At 47.7% G+C, this 19766-nt stretch overlaps 1 protein-coding gene across 1 annotated transcript in view; it reads right to left on the bottom strand.

The window, feature by feature from the left end:
• LOC149438045 (uncharacterized) overlaps positions 1-19766 on the bottom strand; it is a 132906-nt gene that overhangs the window by 53768 nt on the left and 59372 nt on the right. The window lies entirely within an intron of this gene.

Genomic DNA, 19766 nt, shown 5'->3' with positions numbered 1-19766 from the left:
GGGGCTGAGCCCCACCAGAGGTCAGAGAGTGAGGATGGGAGGAGAACAACCAAGATGAAGACTGGACTGATCCTGAAGACCACCATCATTGGGGTATTGACTCCTCCCTCATTATCACTTTCTGTTTAAGGGTCCAAAGTTGGAGGATGTTATCACATTATTATCACCATGTAAAAGTCTGTGCTCCAATCACATCATCCGATATAAAATGTCCAGCTGGGAGGAAATGGGGGATAACAAAAGAGAATCCATATTATGTGTATATATAGCAGTGGGGGGAGGGGGGAAAGCAGGAGTCTGGACTATGGAATGTACAACATAGAGTATATAGTGCAGGGGTCAGGAGTATGTAATGTACAACATAGAGTATATAGTGCAGGGGTCAGGAGTATGTAATGTACAACATGGAGTATATAGTGCAGGGGTCAGGAGTATGTAATGTACAACATGGAGTATATAGTGCAGGGGTCAGGAGTATGTAATGTACAACATGGAGTATATAGTGCAGGGGTCAGGATTATGTAATGTACAACATAGAGTATATAGTGCAGGGGTCAGGAGTATGTAATGTACAACATAGAGTATATAGTGCAGGGGTCAGGAGTATGTAATGTACAACATAGAGTATATAGTGCAGGGGTCAGGAGTATGTAATGTACAACATAGAGTATATAGTGCAGGGGTCAGGAGTATGTAATGTACAACACGGAGTATATAGTGCAGGGGTCAGGAGTATGTAATGTACAACATAGAGTATATAGTGCAGGGGTCAGGTGTATGTAAAGTACAACATAGAGTATATAGTGCAGGGGTCAGGAGTATGTAATGTACAACATGGAGTATATAGTGTATTTAGTGTTCATGACCCACCTGTGCTGATCTCTGTAGGAGTGTCCTCCTCTATAAATGTCCCCGTTATTCCATCCTCCTCCATAGACTGCTGATCATCCCTCACATACGCCTCTTCTTCTTCTGCTTTAATCTCAACTTTTATATCTATCAGATCTTCACCCTAAACCAAGAAAATTAGAAATTTCACATAATATATAAATATAAGCTAACATGAAAAATCCAAATATTATCTCCACAAGTCCATGTTCTAGATGCTCCATCCCACCAACCTTGTAATGGTGAGGGATGGTGTGATCTTCCTGTGTGGAATCCCGGGAATACAGAGGACAGGGACATCTCTCTGGTGGGTTCCTGTAGCTGGATGACTCCACCATGGTGTCCTGGTACAGATCTTTGTGTTCTTTTAGAAGCTCTGACTCCTCCATCCCCCCATCCTCATCCTCCTCCTCTTTTATCTCTTCTTTAACCTCAACTTTAGGATCTCTCAGGTTTCCACTCTGAATATATAATAAAAATGACATCAATGGTAACAATGCAGATAATGTACAGATCCTAATGATACTATCAGTGATTGTTCCTCATCTACCTGATGATGGTGAGGGATGGTGTGACCTTCCTGTGTGGAATCCCGGGAATACAGAGGACGGGGACATCTCTCTGGTGGGTTCCTGTAGCTGGATGACTGCACCATGGTGTCCTCGTACAGATCTTTGTGTTCTCTTAGAAGCTCTGACTCCTCCATCCCCCCATCCTCATCCTCTTTTATCTCTTCTTTAACCTCAACTTTAGGATCTCTCAGGTTTCCACTCTGAATATATAATAAAAATGACATCAATGGTAACAATGCAGATAATGTACAGATCCTAATGATACTGATAATGATCAGTGATTGGAGAATGTCCCAGAATTCCCGGCACCGCTCACCTCTCCTGTCAGCAGCTCCATCATCTTCTTGGTGACTTCTAGAATCTTCTGCATGTTGTGTCTCTCAGGGTTTAGGGAGTCACATGGAGGCACTGTGATGGTCATATGATCACCTGACTTCAGAAGAGGAAATCTCTGTATTGAGGAACCAATAGGAATATCATGTTAGAATCCCAGAATCCTCCTCACCTCTCCGGTCAGGTCTGTGTTTATTAATAGAGATGAGAGTGATGTCATGTGACCTCCCAGAATCCTCCTCACCTCTCCGGTCAGGTCTATGTATTATTAATAGAGATAAGAGTGATGTCATGTGACCTCCCAGAATCCTCCTCACCTCTCCGGTCAGCAGGTAGATGATCTCCAGGGTGAGGTTTAGTATCTTCTCAGTCATGTGACTCCGGTCCTCCTCCATCCCCATTGGTGCCATCATGTGATCTATACAGGTCTCCTTGTAGACGGATAACTTTGGGAAATGAAAGTAAGAATGATTTGGATGGTATTGGTCACACAATAATAGGATGCGGATGTGAGGGGGGAATAGGAGGGTTGCTGGACATTGAAGAACTACTCCCCCCATGGGAAGACATTTTGTTTGGACTGTTTAGTGTTTACTACAATTTTGAGGTCCGGGGCCCCTTTTCTCTGTTGGGTTTGTTTGGTCTCTGAACTGGTTTTGATGAGCTTTAGATCTGCAGACAAGGAATGATAAATCTGATCCTTCCTATGACTAGTTTGCTCTGAGGCAGTGCTGTGAGGTCAATGTCGGCTCATCATGCAGGGATGGTCACTTTACATCACCCGACGCCCGGGACATGTAGTTCTGGGTGCCGGGCAAGTATTGTTTTTATTCTTTATTCCTGCTGTGGGCAAGCCTCAGGGCTCTCCTTTCAGGTGCCAGCCTCTGCCACCCCGTGTGTGTGATCCTCTCCTGTACCTACTATGCTTCTCTGGCTCTGCTTGCCCATCTGTGGGCACAGTTCAGCGGGTGCCAGAGGGTAGAGGGGACAGATGTCAGGGCTCTGTCCTTGGCAGAGGTGTTAGGAGACCTGGCAACCCTGCCAGTACCTTGCATGGCCGCAGAAGTTCACATTGGCTCAAATTTGGTGGCAAACGACCTTTATAAGGAAGCCCTGCACTACTCTCAAGTGCTGGTTGATCTTTGGCTCCCCAGTACCTTGTTCCTGTTCTACTGTTATTTCCTGTTCCTGTGCTACTGTGATTTCCTGTTACCGACTCGGCTTGCTCCTGGACCTGTCTTCTCTGCTTAAACCCTGACTTGACCTCTGCTGGCTAACGGATATTCTCTCTTGCTCCTCTGTGCCTGACCTCGGTTATCCCATCTGACTATGTCTGTTCTGATCTCCACCCAGTACCAGACCTTGGCTTTCAACCGGCTATCCAGTAATCCTGTTCCCCGGAAGGGCTTTCATACCTCACACAGGCACCACCTGTCTGCAGACCTCATCTCAGTGCATCAGCTGTGCTCCTGGGTGGACCACCAATAAGCACTCCTACAGGTGACCTGTGCCACTTTGGTCCTGACTCCTTGCTGTCCCACTCTCAGGGGAGTCTGGAACTTAGCCGCAAGGGAAGCCCTCTTTCCATTGGCATCTCTCACCAGGTACGTGACAGTATCAATCAGCCAATATGTCTGAGGCCGAAAGAGGTGCTTCTGCATTAGAGGCCTTGTGCCAACAGATGACGGCACTTACGCAAGTGGTCAAGGATCTGCAGGAGGAATATTTTCAGCTGGAGGGACGTCTTCATTCGCTCACTACTGCTGCGACTTCTGCAGACCAGAATCCATTGCCTAGTCCTATCCCTACAGTGGCACCAGCCAGTTCGCTTTCCACTGTTACACCCGCTGTGGTACTACTCAGGGTTACCATTCCGGAACGCTTCCTGGGGACCGACGTAAATTCCGCGCCTTCAAGAATGCTTGTGAGTTGTATTTTGCACTGAAACCCAGGACCTTCTCACTTGAGACAGTTAAAGTGGGGTTCATCATTTCTGTCATATCTGACGAACCTCAATCATGGGCACACAGCTTACTGGAACAAAAAGAACCAGCGCTAAACTCAGTGATCACATTCGTTGAAGCCATGGCAGCTCTTTATGATGACCCCCAGAGGACCTCTACTGCTGAATCCACCCTTCATGCTCTACAACAAGGCCGACGGCATGTGGAGGACTACATTGTGGAATTCCGCAAATTGTCTGCCAATACCGGGTTGAATGACGCAGCCCTAAAATACCAGTTCCATCTAGGTCTGTCTGAGTCCCTCAAGGACGAATTAGCTAGGGTGGAGGCTCCCTCCTCCTTGGAGAATCTAATTCAACTCACTACCTAATTGGATCGACGGCTACAGGAGAGACATTCTGAACATACCCAGACCCTTTGCCAAGGGTTTTGCCAAGGGTTCCAAGACCAGTGGATTCTGTCCCTATTTCTCCGCCTATCAGCACTCCTGAAGTAAAACCCATGCAAATTGGCCTTCTCTGACCTGCCTTATCTCCAGAGGAAAGATTACGCAGACGGCACGGCAACCTATGCCTTTACTGCGGGGCTGTCATGGATCCACACCGCACACACATGCCCACGGCGCCTAGCTAACCGAGGTATGCACGTCCGGCCGTGACTTGGGGTAAAGAGGGATGAGGGGGTCTTACTTTGAGCATATAAGACTGGCCATGATACGCATTCACAGCCCGCACTGCATCTGGCCACTACTAGAGGGAGACTCCACTCCAATCCAGATGGCTGACCACACACAGGCAGATACAAATCTTATATACAATCTGGTGCAATCTAAGGGTTGGGGAGCAGTCTAGCAATTGGCACACACTTCTAGCATTACTCCAGCTATCCTACAAGCTAGAACCCCAGTGTGAATGACGATTCCACTGTCCACACACCCCCACACCAGTCACACAACAAACGGTAGCTTGCCACCATCCAACAGTTTGTTGGCAGACTGGTCTGCTGGGCCACCACACACACAGATCTCCGTCTGGCAGATCTGCTACTTTACAATCTGCATGCAATTTGCCAACACACAGTGCAATTGAATACAGATTGGCAATGAAGTTAGATCGAGCATATATAGACACTGTAATACAATAATCTCTCCGGAGATATGAGCCCGAGCTTAAGTATCCAGAAGTCACTTATTAACTTTATGATTTAATATCCCGAAAGTGGGCTGTGCATAGAATATGTACAAAGTATAAAAAGTTACAAATAATACAGAAAATACAAAAAGACACACAATTGGCTATTGACTATAAAATAAAAGGGAATAAAAGCAGAAATAAAACTTTTACTAAGAGTTATCCTGTGACTGGAGCAAGTTAGAGAATGTCCGTGATTCGCCAGTAAAATAGAAATGGCCCTCAATTTATTGAAATATGGACATAGGCTGGACATTAGCCCTTGGCCAATCAACCCTATACCAGCCCACAGGACGTTCTGGGTACTGAAGTACCCAAAGTTGATTGGACCAGGAACGGTTTGAATCACCAAGTCAGGGATAGAATTTCTGACACCGGCGCATCAATCTGATCGCGACAGTACCAATCACTGTTCAGCTGTTACAATCAGGTGCCATATACCTGTTTCATATCTCTGGGATTCTACAGAGGCTATAAATACAGTTTTACATGCAGATGTAGCTTACAGTGTGTCCAATCAGAAGGAAGTATTTTCATCTCTCTGCAACTAATATTGTATCTTTTATGAAAGAAGAAATATATTCCTCTGATCTGTGTATATAAATCACAGCTAGCAGACAAAGTGGAGCCCTCTCCTGGTCTCCTGCTGCTTCCCGAAGCCGAAATGGTTGGAGCTCTTCTTTTAGATTTCAAGAAGGTGGCAATCTCTGGCTACATAGGTGACAACGTTTTTTTTGACATGCTCTGTCCTTTCAGATGCCAATTGGTGAACATATGTCTCTGACTGAATTCGGAACACTTATCTTTAATAACATGGACTGAAACTAAATTTACAGTGACATATTTCTACTGATCACATCTCAACTACTCAAATCTTACATTTATGTAACAGGGCCATGGGCCATTTCTTATGCAACTGCCCAGTGTGACCAAGTAAGTCCAGCCAGCCTCATCCTTCATATCTCCAGTAATCCAGAACCTTAACCACCCATGTCATTCTACCCATGTCATTACAGGTGGCTGGAAAGGAAGTCAAGTTGTGGGCAATCATTGATTCTGGAGCCTGTAGTTTTTTCTTGGACATCAACCTTGCCCAGAACCTAGGTATTCCTCTTTGTCCTAAAAGACAAAGGCTTGATGTACTCCTAACAGATGGCACTGCTCCTAGCTCAGGACCCGTTACCCAAGAAACCATTCCCATCCTAGCCACAACTGACTCTGTCCATCAGGAATTCATCTGCTTTGACATCCTGAGATCTCTCATGTTTCCAGCCATCCTAGGAATACCTTGGTTGCAAGCTCACAATCCATAAATCAACTGGCTCAAGAAAGAAGTCACCTTCCCATCAAATTACTGTATTCAGCACTGTGGCACTCCCACACCCACCAATTTCCCTGTGTGCCTCTCAGTTCAGCCTACATCAGATGCCAGTCAATCCGTTCCCCCTGCCTACCACCATTTCCTTGATGTATTTGATAAAAAGAAAGCTGACACTTTCCCATCTCATCAATCATATTATTGTCCTATTGAGCAGCCAACATTTGCCAACGTTTATCAGAAGTTCATCAAGGGCTTCTCAACCATTATATCCCCCATTACCCAACTCACTCGCCAGCATACACATTTTCTCTGGAGGCAAGAAGCACAGACAGCCTTTGAGCAGTTAAAAAAGCAGTTCACTTCTGCTCCTGTATTACAACACCCAGAGCCAACACTTCCTTCATCCTGGAGGTAGAAGCATCGGAGGTGGCTACAGGAGCCAAGGCCCAAAAGCTCTGCTCCATCGGGTAGCGTTTTGCTCTAAGAAACTAAGCCAAGCTGAAAGGCACTACGACATAGGCAACAGGGAACTTTTGGAGATCAAAATGGCGTTCAAAGAATGGAGGTACCTTTTGGAAGGAGCTAGTCACTCAATCATGATCTTCACAGTTCATAAGAATCTAGAATATTTAAGATCTGCCAAGTGCCTAAGACCGCAGCAAGCTAGATGGGTCCTATATTTCTCCATCTTCAATTTTCACATGACCTACCGCTCAGGATCCAAGAATGGGAAAGCAGATGCTCTATCACGTATGTTCCCAGATTCAGTTGAAACTTTGCCCCCGATACCATCCTGTCGGCCCAAAATTTTTTGTTGATTCAGCCCAGTCTGAAGCTTTTGATTGAACAGGCATCTGCACGGTGTACCGTACCTGAGCAGAACTCATTAAGAAGGCAGGATGGCTTTCTGTGGCACCAGGATAAGATCTTTGTACCTCAGGAGGTAAGATCCCAAGTTTTCAAGACATTCCACGACCATCAACTGGCTGAAAAACAATGGACCTGATCCAGCGATCATTTTGGTGGCCCAACTTAAGTCAGGACTGCAGAACTTAAGTAAATCCTGCACAGTATGTCTACGTAGCAAGGGAGACAAAGCCAAGGCATGGGGGTTTCTGAGGCCCCAATCCATTCCTAATCGTCCCTGGGAAATTATCACAATGGACTTTATTGTACACTTGCCGCCCTCTGAGGGGTTTGCTACCATCCTAGTAGTGATAGATCGGCTATCCAAGATGGCCCACTTTCTGCCAATGATAGGAACTCCGTTGGCGCCTGAGACGGCACATATTTTTATTAAGGAAATCGTTAAGCTACACGAACTGCCCAGCAATATCGTGTCTGACCGAGGGGTTCAATTTACCTCCAGGTTCTGGAGAGCCTTATGTGAAACCCTGAAAGTTGAACTCTGCCTATCATCGGCCTACCACCCTCAAAGAAATGGCCAAACTGAACAAATTAACCAAATGTTAGAACAATATCTACGATGTCTCTCCGCCTTTTCCCAGGATGACTGGACATCTCTACTCCCATTAACAGAATTTGCATACAATAATTCTGTCCATTCCGCTACGAATCAGTCGCAATTTTGGGCTAATTACGGATTCCACCCTTCATGCCTGCCGGATACCATACTCGAAACCTCGGTACCTGCAGTTCAGGACAGAATCAGCAGGACACAGGACAACTATTGAGCTCTCCAGGAATCCATACAAAGATTGAAAACTGACTACAAAAGATACTATGACAAGAAACGGAGGGGAAATCCTTCTCTGAAGGTTGGAGACCAGGCTTGGTTATCAACAGCCAACCTAAAACTTCCTTGCCCATCGTGGAAGTTGGGACCAAGATACATTGGGCCCTTTCAGATCCAATGAGTAATCAATCCAGTGGCATATGAGCTATCTCTTCCCGAATCATATGGGATTCACCCAGTCTTCCATGTTTTTCTGCTCAAGACAGCAGTTCATGATCCATTTCCGGGAAGAGTAGAACCTCCTCCGCCACCAATAACAGTTGGGCAGGATGCAGAATACGAGACAGAATCAATCCTGCACTGCAAGAAGCGAGGAAGGCAGATTCAGTTCTTGATCAAATGGAAGGGGTAACTCCTGAAGAAGGCTCCTGGGAACCAAAGACAACATACATGCCCCAAGACTTCTCCAGGAGTTCTACTCCAAATATACAGACAAGATGGCCCAAGTAGGCATCTGGAGGCTGCCCTTTGGAGGGGCACTGTCAAGTCTCTGTCCTCAGCAGTGGTGTTAGGAGACCTGACACCCCTGCCAGTACCTTGCATGGCCACAGAGGTTGACATCGGCTCAAATTTGGCAGCAAACAGCCTTTATAAGGAAGCCCTGCACTACTCTCAGGTGCTGGTTGATCTCTGGCTCCCCAGTACCTTGTTCCTGTGCTACTGTGAACTGTGATTTCCTGTTCCTGTGCTACTGTGATCTGTGATTTCCTGTTACCGACTCGGCTTGCTCCTGGACCTGTCTTCTCTGCTTAAACCCTGACCTGACCTCGGCTTGGCTAACGGATATTCTCTCTTGCTCCTCTGTGTATGACTTCGGCTTGGCTAAGAGATATTCTCTCTTGCTCCTCTGTGCATGACCTCGGCTTGGCTAAGAGATATTCTCTCTTGCTCCTCTGTGTATGACCTCGGTTATCCCATTTGACTACATCTGTTCTGATCTCCACCCAGTACCATACCTTGGCTTTGAACCGGCTATCCAGTAAACCTCTGTTCCCCGGAAGGTCTTTCATACCTCACACAGGCACCTCCTGTCTGCAGACCTCATCTCAGTGCATCAGTTGTGCTCCAGGGTGGACCACCAACAAGCACTCCTACAGGTGACCTGTGCCACTTTGGTCCTGACTCCTGCTGTCCCACTCTCAGGGGAGTCTGGAACTTAGCTGCAAGGGAAGCCCTCTCTCCACTGCCCTCTCACACCAGGTAAGTGACAACGGAGGAGAGCGGACACGTTCACTCCCTTCTTGTCCTGACCCAGAAGTGATGTTGACAGATTTCCTGACCATCGAGGCCGGCAAAGAATGTAATGCGGTGCGATGTGTGCTACATTACATCCAATGGAGTACAGGGGAGACATTGGGGGTCTTTTAGACCCTGGATGACTCAATAAAGAGAACCTGTCATCAAAAGTCATCTCATAGAGGTCTTTGTCCCCTTAAGTAAAAATGTTTTTTTAATTGTAAAGAATGAAAGTTACACCCAAGTACATAACTCCTCCCCTTAAAAAATTTTAAGGCCCCCCCCTGCCCCCCACATATATGCACACCCAAACATAAGAGCACACGCTGGAGCGCCTACATGTGATAACATTGATTGTGATACACGTTACATATCGCCGGTCACACCAGAATGAGAGGATAATTCTAGGAGCAGACCTCCTCCGTACTCTATACTGATGACCTAGAAGGGGCTATAAATGTGTCCCCTATAGATAATACCGGGGACTAAAGGTTGTCACCATTTCAGCACACACAACTTAAGGTTTGACATGTTGGATATCTATTTACTCGCTGCAACCTCGGCTTTTATATTTTTACACATAAATGGGTCATTTATTGCTTTTTTGTGCCCTGAAATCAGCTTAAGTGTATTTTTTAATGAAATTTGGCATTTCCTAGACTTTGTGATAATATTTTGTGACATAAAAAATTGGAACTGCCGCTATTTTATTCTCTAAAGTCTCTAATTTCAGAAAATCGATAGTTTGGGGGTTTTGTGTCATCTTCAGGCCTAAAATGATTTTTTAAACGTGTGCAAAAAATGCAAAAATGGCTCTGGGAGTGAAAGGCAGAAAGGATAAGCAGGACACGCCCCTTTCCTGAGAAGCTGCCAATCGGTTCTCATTACACTGCAAGGTCTCTGCCCTCCCTGCTAGTCCCCGGGTGCGGTGCTGGAGACAGGCGGGGGAGGGGAGGAGGAGATAAACAGTGCAATGTTACACATATGAAATGTTTTAGTCCCTATAAAGCCCCTTTCATTTTGGAAACCCCCAAACATTTCTAAAAGAGCCTCAGATTTATATACATTTTTTGTTTAAAAGGAATGTTTCCTTCCTCCTGAGCAGCAATGTAAGGGGCTCTATGCTCCATACTCCTGACCCCGGCACTCCATCATTGTGTTGGCTGCATAGTGTAATGATTGCCCATTGGCTGCCTGTGTAGTGTCATCATTGCCCTTTGTAGGCCATGTATGGTCAGGATGGTCCTTGTCTTGTCTATTTATTGTCAGTGCTGTTTGTTTAGAGGACCATATTACTAGAATTTATCTCCACAATGAGGAGAATGTTCCGGCCCCGGAAGTGGGGGAATGTTCTGCCCCTGAAGGGGTTCATCTGGGTTCCCACACTATATATGTGTGTATCATCATCTGCTGGAGATAAAAGACGTAACAGTGACTATGGAGGAAGAGGACGGACATGACTATGAAGGAAGAGGACGGACATGACTATGGAGGAAGAGGACGGACATGACTTTGGAGGAAGAGGACGGACATGACTATGGAGGAAGAGGACGGATGTGACTATGGAGGAAGAGGACGGACGTGACTATGGAGGAAGAGGACGGACATGACTATGGAGGAAGAGGACGGACGTGACTATGGAGGAAGAGGACGGACGTGACTATGGAGGAAGAGGACGGACATGACTATGGAGGAAAAGGACGGATGTGACTATGGAGGAAGAGGACCGACGTGACTATGGAGGAAGAGGACGGACGTGACTATGGAGGAAGAGGGCGGACGTGACTATGGAGGAAGAGGGCGGACGTGACTATGGAGGAAGAGGGCGGACGTGACTATGGAGGAAGAGGACGGACGTGACTATGGAGGAAGAGGACGGACGTGACTATGGAGGAAGAGGACGGACATGACTATGGAGGAAGAGGACGGACGTGACTATGGAGGAAGAGGACGGACATGAATATGGAGGAAGAGGACGGACGTGACTATGGAGGAAGAGGACGGACATGACTATGGAGGAAAAGGACGGATGTGACTATGGAGGAAGAGGACCGACGTGACTATGGAGGAAGAGGACGGACGTGACTATGGAGGAAGAGGGCGGACGTGACTATGGAGGAAGAGGGCGGACGTGACTATGGAGGAAGAGGGCGGACGTGACTATGGAGGAAGAGGACGGACGTGACTATGGAGGAAGAGGACGGACGTGACTATGGAGTAAGAGGACGGACGTGACTATGGAGTAAGAGGACGGACGTGACTATGGAGTAAGAGGACGGACGTGACTATGGAGTAAGAGGACGGACGTGACTATGGAGTAAGAGGACGGACGTGACTATGGAGGAAGAGGACCGACGTGACTATGGAGCAGCGGTTCTCAACCTGGGGGTCGAACGACCATTTCCCAGGGGTCGCCTAAGACCATCGGAAAACACATATTTCCGATGGTCTTAGGAACCGAGACACTGCTGCTGTCTCCGGCGATGTGTGGGCGGGATGATATGCTGCCCCTGTCACCGCCTCCTCGCCGCTGATTGGTCACCGGAACTGTAGCTCAGGAGAGGCACACAGGCGGCCAATCACCGGCGAGAAGGTGGAGCTTGGAGAGGAGGAGCCGAGCGGCAGCGCGCGGAGATCAAAGAAGATCGAGGGAGCTGCAGGAACGAGTGAAGAGAGAGGCCAGAGAAGGAAGACAGCTGACAGGTAAGTGCAAATTTTGCTGCTGCAGCCAGGTATGCAGGCTGTAGATGGGAGAGGGAGAGAGCGAGCCCAGGCTGGAGCAGGAGTCAGCAAGGTAAGTATCATTGGTGTCAGTGGAAGGGATAGTGCCCCATCATTGGTGTCACTAATATCAACGATGGGGCACTATTCCTCCCCCCACTGACACCAACGATGGGGCACTATTCCTCCCCTCACTGACACCAACGATGGGGCACTATTCCTCCCCCCACTGACACCAACGATGAGACAGTATTCCTCCCCTCACTGACACCAACGATGGGGCACTATTCCTCCCCCCACTGACACCAACGATGGGGCACTATTCCTCCCCCCACTGACACCAACGATGGGTCACTATTCCTCCCCCCACTGACACCAACGATGGGGCACTATTCCTCCCCCCACTGACACCAACGATGGGGCACTATTCCTCCCCCCACTGACACCAACGATGGGGCACTATTCCTCCCCCCACTGACACCAACGATGGGTCACTATTCCTCCCCCCACTGACACCAACGATGGGGCACTATTCCTCCCCCCACTGACACCAACGATGGGGCACTATTCCTCCCCCCACTGACACCAACGATGGGGCACTATTCCTCCCCCCACTGACACCAACGATGGGGCACTATTCCTCCCCCCACTGACACCAACGATGGGGCACTATTCCTCCCCCCACTGACACCAACGATGGGGCACTATTCCTCCCCCCACTGACACCAACGATGGGGCACTATTCCTCCCACTAACGCCAATGATGGGGCACTATTCCTCCCACTGATACCAATGATGGGGCACTATTCCTCCCACTGACACCAATGATGGGACACTATTCCTCCCACTGACACCAATGATGGGGCACTATTCCTCCCACTGAAACCAATGATGGGGCACTATTCCTCTCACTGACACCAATGATGGGGCACTATTCCTCCCACTGATACCAATGATGGGGCACTATTCCTCCCACTGACACCAATGATTGGGCACTATTCCTCCCACTGACACCAATGATGGAGCACTATTCCTCCCACTGATACCAATGATGGGGCACTATTCCTCCCACTGACGCCAATGATGGGGCACTATTCCTCCCACTGACGCCAATGATGGGGCACTATTCCTCCCACTGACACCAATGATGGGGCACTATTCCTCCCACTGACACCAATGATGGGGCACTATTCCTCCCACTGATACCAACGATGGGACACTATTCCTCCCACTGACACCAATGATGAGGCACTATTCCTCCCACTGACACCAATGATGAGGCACTATTCCTCCCACTGACACCAACGATGGGGCACTATTCCTCCCACTGACACCAATGATGGGGCACTATTCCTCCCACTGATACCAACGATGGGACACTATTCATCCCACTGACACCAATGATGGGACACTATTCATCCCACTGACACCAATGATGGGACACTATTCCTCCCACTGACACCAACGATGGGACACTATTCATCCCACTGACATCAGTGATGGGGCACTATTCCTCCCACTGATACCAATGATGGGGCACTATTCCTCCCACTGACACCAATGATGGGGCACTATTCCTCCCACTGATACCAATGATGGGACACTATTCATCCCACTGACACCAATGATGGGACACTATTCATCCCACTGACACCAATGATGGGACACTATTCCTCCCACTGACATCAGTGATGGGGCGCTATTCCTCCCACTGCAAAATTACAGTTATGAAGTAGCAACGAAAATAATTTTATGGTTGGGGGTCACCACAACATGAGGAACTGTATTAAGGGGTCGCGGCATTAGAAAGGTTGAGAACCACTGCTATGGAGGAAGAGGACGGACGTGACTATGGAGGAAGAGGACGGACATGACTATGGAGGAAGAGGACAGACGTAAACGTGGAGGAAGAGGACGGACGTGACTATGGAGGAAGAGGACTGACATGACGGGGGGTTACTGGGTGTAAATAAAACATAACATCTTATTACCTCCTCTGCTGCCATGTCCACCAATGTCTCCTCTCTGCTTCCTGTCTGTTCCTGACATCACTTCCTGTCTGTACCTGACATCACTTCCTGTCTGCATTCCATAGAGACTTCCTGTGTGAGTATAGGTGAGATCCCCACCTTGTGGAGCTCAGAGGAACTGCAGCCCCGAGATCCATCCCATAATCCCCCTTCCTGTATAATATGTACCTTACAGGGATACTACGGGAGATGAAACATTACTGAATAAAGGAAGAAGAAATAAATGTAACTCTTATGTAACCAACTGTTCAACAAACATCTCTTATTACATATAGAAAAGTCTTACAAACACAGAACACAAAATACAAATGTATAGCTAATGAGAGCGATCCCGCCAAACCTGATCCTTCTGGGGGGGACAATGCAAAAATATATATCAATCCACTCATAATGACATCATCTTCTGGGAGTGTCTGCACATCCATCCATTTCATACACATTTCATTGTCTCAGCAGATCTCCTGCAGCCTATTAGCACCCATTTCATACACATTTCATTGTCTCAGCGGATCTCCTGCAGCCTATTAGCACCCATTTCCCTTTCTATGTCTCAGCGGATCTCCTGCAGCCTATTAGCACCCATTTCCCTCTCTACGTCTCAGCGGATCTCCTGCAGCCTATTAGCTCCCATTTCCCTCTCTACGTCTCAGCAGATCTCTTGCATCCTATTAGCACCCATTTCCCTCTCTACGTCTCAGCAGATCTCCTGCAGCCTATTAGCTCCCATTTCCCTTTCTATGTCTCAGTGGATCTCGTGCAGCCTATTAGCTCCCATTTCCCTCTCTATGTCTCAGCAGATCTCCTGCAGCCTATTAGCTCCCATTTCCCTCTCTATGTCTCAGCGGATCTCCTGCAGCCTATTAGCTCCCATTTCCCTCTCTATGTCTCAGCAGATCTCCTGCAGCCTGACTGCTCGTGGGACACATTTTGGCTCCTCTGATTTTGCAGTAAATGTGATTGCATTAGTCCCGTTGATTTTCGTATTTACATGTAATAAAAGGTGTCACACGATGTCGGGTTCCCCTTTCTCTCCTCCCTGAGTGTGTATTTAGAGGCGGAGCTCCTGCTGGAATGGCGGTCGGAGGCGGAGTCTAGGAGGGAGACTGACAGAACCCGCAGCAGACTTGCAGGAGTGAGCGAGGAGGATCCGGTTCCTTTACCATCGGAGATGAGGAGAGTGTGAAGGATGTTTCTGACTCTGGGAGCTGAAAAGCTGGGAGTCCTATTGGTGTGGTGAGGGGGAAGCACTACTAGGGGGCGCCCTCACCATCCCGTGTACAAGAGGTGGAAGAAGGCGGGGCTACACTACAGCTGACACAGTTTGGAGGGCGGAGCACTTTCACACCTTATCAACTTTTCACTGATTGGTGGATTTTTGTAGTAAAATAAGTGGATTGAAGTAGATGCAAAGTGGAAGCGGTGGACCTGCAGAGAACACTATACCGAGCACACAATATTGTCTGTCTCCATGGATTTGCACAGGATTTGAGATGATTTCCTATAGCAGCAAATCTGATGAGATAAATGAAGTGGGTGTAAAGTGGAAGCAGTGGATGTGCAGGGAGCAGCATCTTGAGCACAAAGCACTTTATGTTGTGGATGGATTTGCACACGGTTCAGTTTCCTTCATTTATTGATAAACCCCATAAGACCAATGAAGTGGGTGTAAAGTGGAAGCGGTGGATGTGCAGAGAATAGGATTTGGAGCCCCGAGCTCTTTATCTCTGAATGTCTCCACATATTTGTAGTGTATTTGTGATGATTTCTGTGCACACACAATAGGACAGCGCTGTGACACATAATGCTCTTCTAGATGACAGGGAATCCTTCCCTTTGTTACAGCAGCAGTCCGCTAGAAGGTTTTTGTAGGTTTGGAGTTGTTACACATAGCGCGGGTTTTATCCATTTATAGTGATGACATCATTGCCCAAATCTGGGGGTCACCAGCCATTTCCACCCTTTACTCCCAGCTGGGGGGCTTTGTATCCATATACCAGATGTTCTACAGGACTAAATCTGCCATCAATGTTACTGCAAAATCAAAGGGGCCAAAACCCCTCCCCCGAGCAGTCATATATTTCTGTCCCCATTGGTGGGAGTGGAGGTGACCCCTCTATAAGGATCTACAGTCCATACACACCCAGCACAAGGCCGGGGTCACACCACCAGACGCTTCTCGGGGCTGCAGTTCCTCTGAGCTCCACAAGGTGGGGATCTCACTTCTACCCAGACAGGAAGTCTCTATGGAAGACAGACAGGAAGTGATGTCAGGTACAGACAGGAAGTGATGTCAGGTACAGACAGGGAGTGATGTCAGGTACAGACAGGAAGTGAGGTCAGGTACAGACAGGAAGTTCCAGGGGAAACATGAGTAAGTAGGAAGCAGAGAGGAGACATTCCTGGATCTGGCAGCAAAGTAGGTAATACGTAGATGAACCCCTTCAAGGGGAGGAGTTGATGATAATATATCTTGCTCCCAAAGCTGGCCTACATGGTTTAGAAGGACACAAGGATCTCTACAAGGACGTCATGATGGACAATCAGCCGCCCCTCACATCACCGGGTAAGAGGAGACTTTATTGTAAAGGAGAGAGCAGTACGGAGGATCCACCTAGATCCCCCATCATCTGATAAACACATAGAAACAATGGATTCAGTCAGTGTGTGTGTTTCCTACAGATGGATCCAGTCATGGGAACCCACCAGAGAGATGTCCCTGTCCTCTGTATTCCCGGGATTCCACACAGGAAGGTCACACCATCCCTCACCATCATCAGGTAGATGATGACAATTATTGGTAGTTGTGATTTATACACAGCATGTTTGTTACAATGAATGTTTTATTATATCTTTCAGAGTGGAATCCTCGGGGATGATAATATTGATGTTAAAGAAGAGTATAAAGAGGAGGATGAGGAGTATGGAGTGATGGAGGAGTTTTCAGAAGGACACAAGGATATGATGGAGCCACCTAATACCAGGAACCCACCAGAGAGATGTCCCCGTCCTCTGTATTCCTGGGATTCCACACAGGAAAGTCACACCATCCCTCACCATTGCAAGGTTGGTGGGATGGAGCATCTAGAACATGGACTTGTGGAGATGAAGTGTGGATTTTGTGTGTGAACTTTTATTTTGCAGATGATATTTTCTCTACTTTTCTTGGTTTAGGGTGAAGATCTGATAGATATAAAAGTTGAGGTGAAAGCAGAAGAAGAAGAGGCGTATGTGAGGGATGATCAGCAGTCTATGGAGGAGGATGGAATAACGGGGACATTTATAGAGGAGGACACTCCTACAGAGATCAGCACAGGTGGGTCATGAACACTATCTAGATCCCCTCTATGGGGGAGGCACATGCCAGGGTGGTGCATGTTGGGGTTCTCCCAATATAGTGGGTTTGTTAATTAGGTGGCACTTCTCCTCTTCCACTTCAGCAATTGCATGAAGCGATAATCTACAGCAAGCTACTTTGTAAAACATCAGACTGCAGATGATCTCATTTCCTCATTCGGCTCTCCTTCCTCTCTGTAACATGCACCCTCTACCTCTCCTTTTCACAGTTGTGTCCTCTCCTCAAACTCTGTTTCCTTCACTCCTCCACCCCACAATCTGTATATATCACCCTCACTTCTGTCCTCTCCTTATCACTGCACTCATCATCTCCTCCTCATTCTATGCCCACATGCTAATAACCCCCCAGGATGCTGAGGCATGTCTCCTCATATAAGTCGTACTCTCAGATTACTTCCCTCACCCTTCTGCTTCTCCTCTGGAGACATATCCCCAAACCCTGGACCCCTGTTACCAATGCACCCATCCCCCTGCACCCTCTGGCAGTATCCACAATCCACATAATCTGGTTTCCAATCCTCTTCTTCCCAGAACCAGTCTGCCCTTCTCTTGTACCCTCTGGAATGCCCGCTCTGTCTGCAATAAACTCACCTCTGTTCAGGACCTCTTTGTCACTAATTCCATTCATGTACTTACTGTCAGTGAAAATGGAATGAACATGAATCCAACACTGCTTCTCCTGCTTCCCTCTCCCATGGTGGCCTTCTCTGGACTCCCCCAGACCCAGTGGCTGCAAGGGAGGTGGAGTGGGAATCCTCCTATCCCCACAGAGCACCTTTCAGGTTCTTCACTCTCTGCCCTCTCTGTCTCGGTTATCATTTGAAGCTCACTGTGTACGTCTATTTTCTCCAACTTTAAGAATTGCTGTCATCTGCTGGCCCTCTGGACCTGTACCAACTTTCCTTGATGACTTCTCTGCCTGGCTACCCCACATCCTCTCTTCTGAAATCCCCACAATCATTCTCGGTGACTTCAACATGCCTGTAATACTAACACTCCTGCTACTTCTTAGCCTACTCTCCTCATTTGACCTGAAGCAATGGGTGTATGCTCCTCACTCCGAGGGCAACACCCTTGACCTTGTATTCTCCTACCTATGCACTCCATTCATCCTCTCCAACAATCCTTTACTGCACTCTGATCACCACCTTATTAGTTTGCTCTCTCCCTGTCTTCCACCACCTCTCCCTCCAACTGCTTAACAATTACCCATACAGACCTTTGCTAATTTAACCCTTGTCTTCTCCACTCTGCTACCTCTATGACAATATCTCACCCCTGTCCTGCCCTAATCTAGCCACTTCTGTCTATAATAGATCCCTGTCCTCCACCCTGGATGAGCTCACTCCTCCCACTACACACAGAATCAGGCCCCGACCCCCACAACCCTGGCAAACAGACTACACCAGAAGTCTCAAAAAACGCAGCCTGGTCTACAACCAACCAAGTGACCACCTTATTCAGAATAACCTTCTTGATCCCCTTCAGTCTGGATTTTGCCCTCAACACTCCACAGAAACTGCTCTCCTAAAACTCACAAATTATTTACTAACAGCAAAAACCAATGGACATTATTCTGTACTACTACTTCTGGACCTTTCAGCTGCCTTTGGTACAGTTGACCACCCCCTCAGCAAAAAAAAACAACTTTATTCCCTTGGTATCCATGACTGTGGTCTTCGTTGGTTCTCATCCTATCTCATTGCACCTTCAGTGTCACTTACAACTTACAATTTTACTTCCTCCTCTTCTCTACCTTTGAACCTCCAGGTCCCACAAGGTTCTGTTCTTGGATGCCTCCTATTCTTGATCTACACCTCCTCCCTGGGTCAGCTGACAACCTCCCATGGCTTCCAATATCATTTCTACGCTAACAACACCCAAATCTGTCTCTCTAGCCCTCAGCTCACATCAGTCTCCTCACAGATCACTAATTTACTAACAGACACATCATCCTGGATGTCACACCACTTCCTCAAACTCAATCTATCCAATAACAGGTCCTACTATTTCCCCCCACATGCTCCTTCCCCTGACCTCTGTCAAGACCAATGGCACAAGTCTCCACATGCCAGGGTGCTAGGGGTAACCCTGAACTCTGAACTTTCCTTTCGGCCCCAAATTCAGTCTCTTTGAAAAGCTTGCCAACTCAACCTCCGCAGCATCTCCAAAAAACGCTCCATCATAACCAATGACACCACAAAGCTCCCAATTCACTCCCAGGTTATCTCTCGCTTCGACTACAGCAACTCCCTCCTCATTGGCTTACCTTTACATAGGCTATACCCCCTCCAGTCCATCATGAATGCTGCTGCCAGGCTCATCCACCTTACCAACTGCTCAGTGTCTGCCACTCCTCTCTGCCAATCCCAGCATTGGATGCCACTCGCCCAATGAATTA

This window comes from Staurois parvus, unplaced genomic scaffold (genome assembly GCF_062004578.1).
Source record: "Staurois parvus isolate SC_StPar_1 unplaced genomic scaffold, SC_StPar_1.0 ptg001224l, whole genome shotgun sequence".
Classification (NCBI taxonomy): domain Eukaryota; kingdom Metazoa; phylum Chordata; class Amphibia; order Anura; family Ranidae; genus Staurois; species Staurois parvus.
This window is presented reverse-complemented; position numbering and strand designations above follow the sequence as displayed.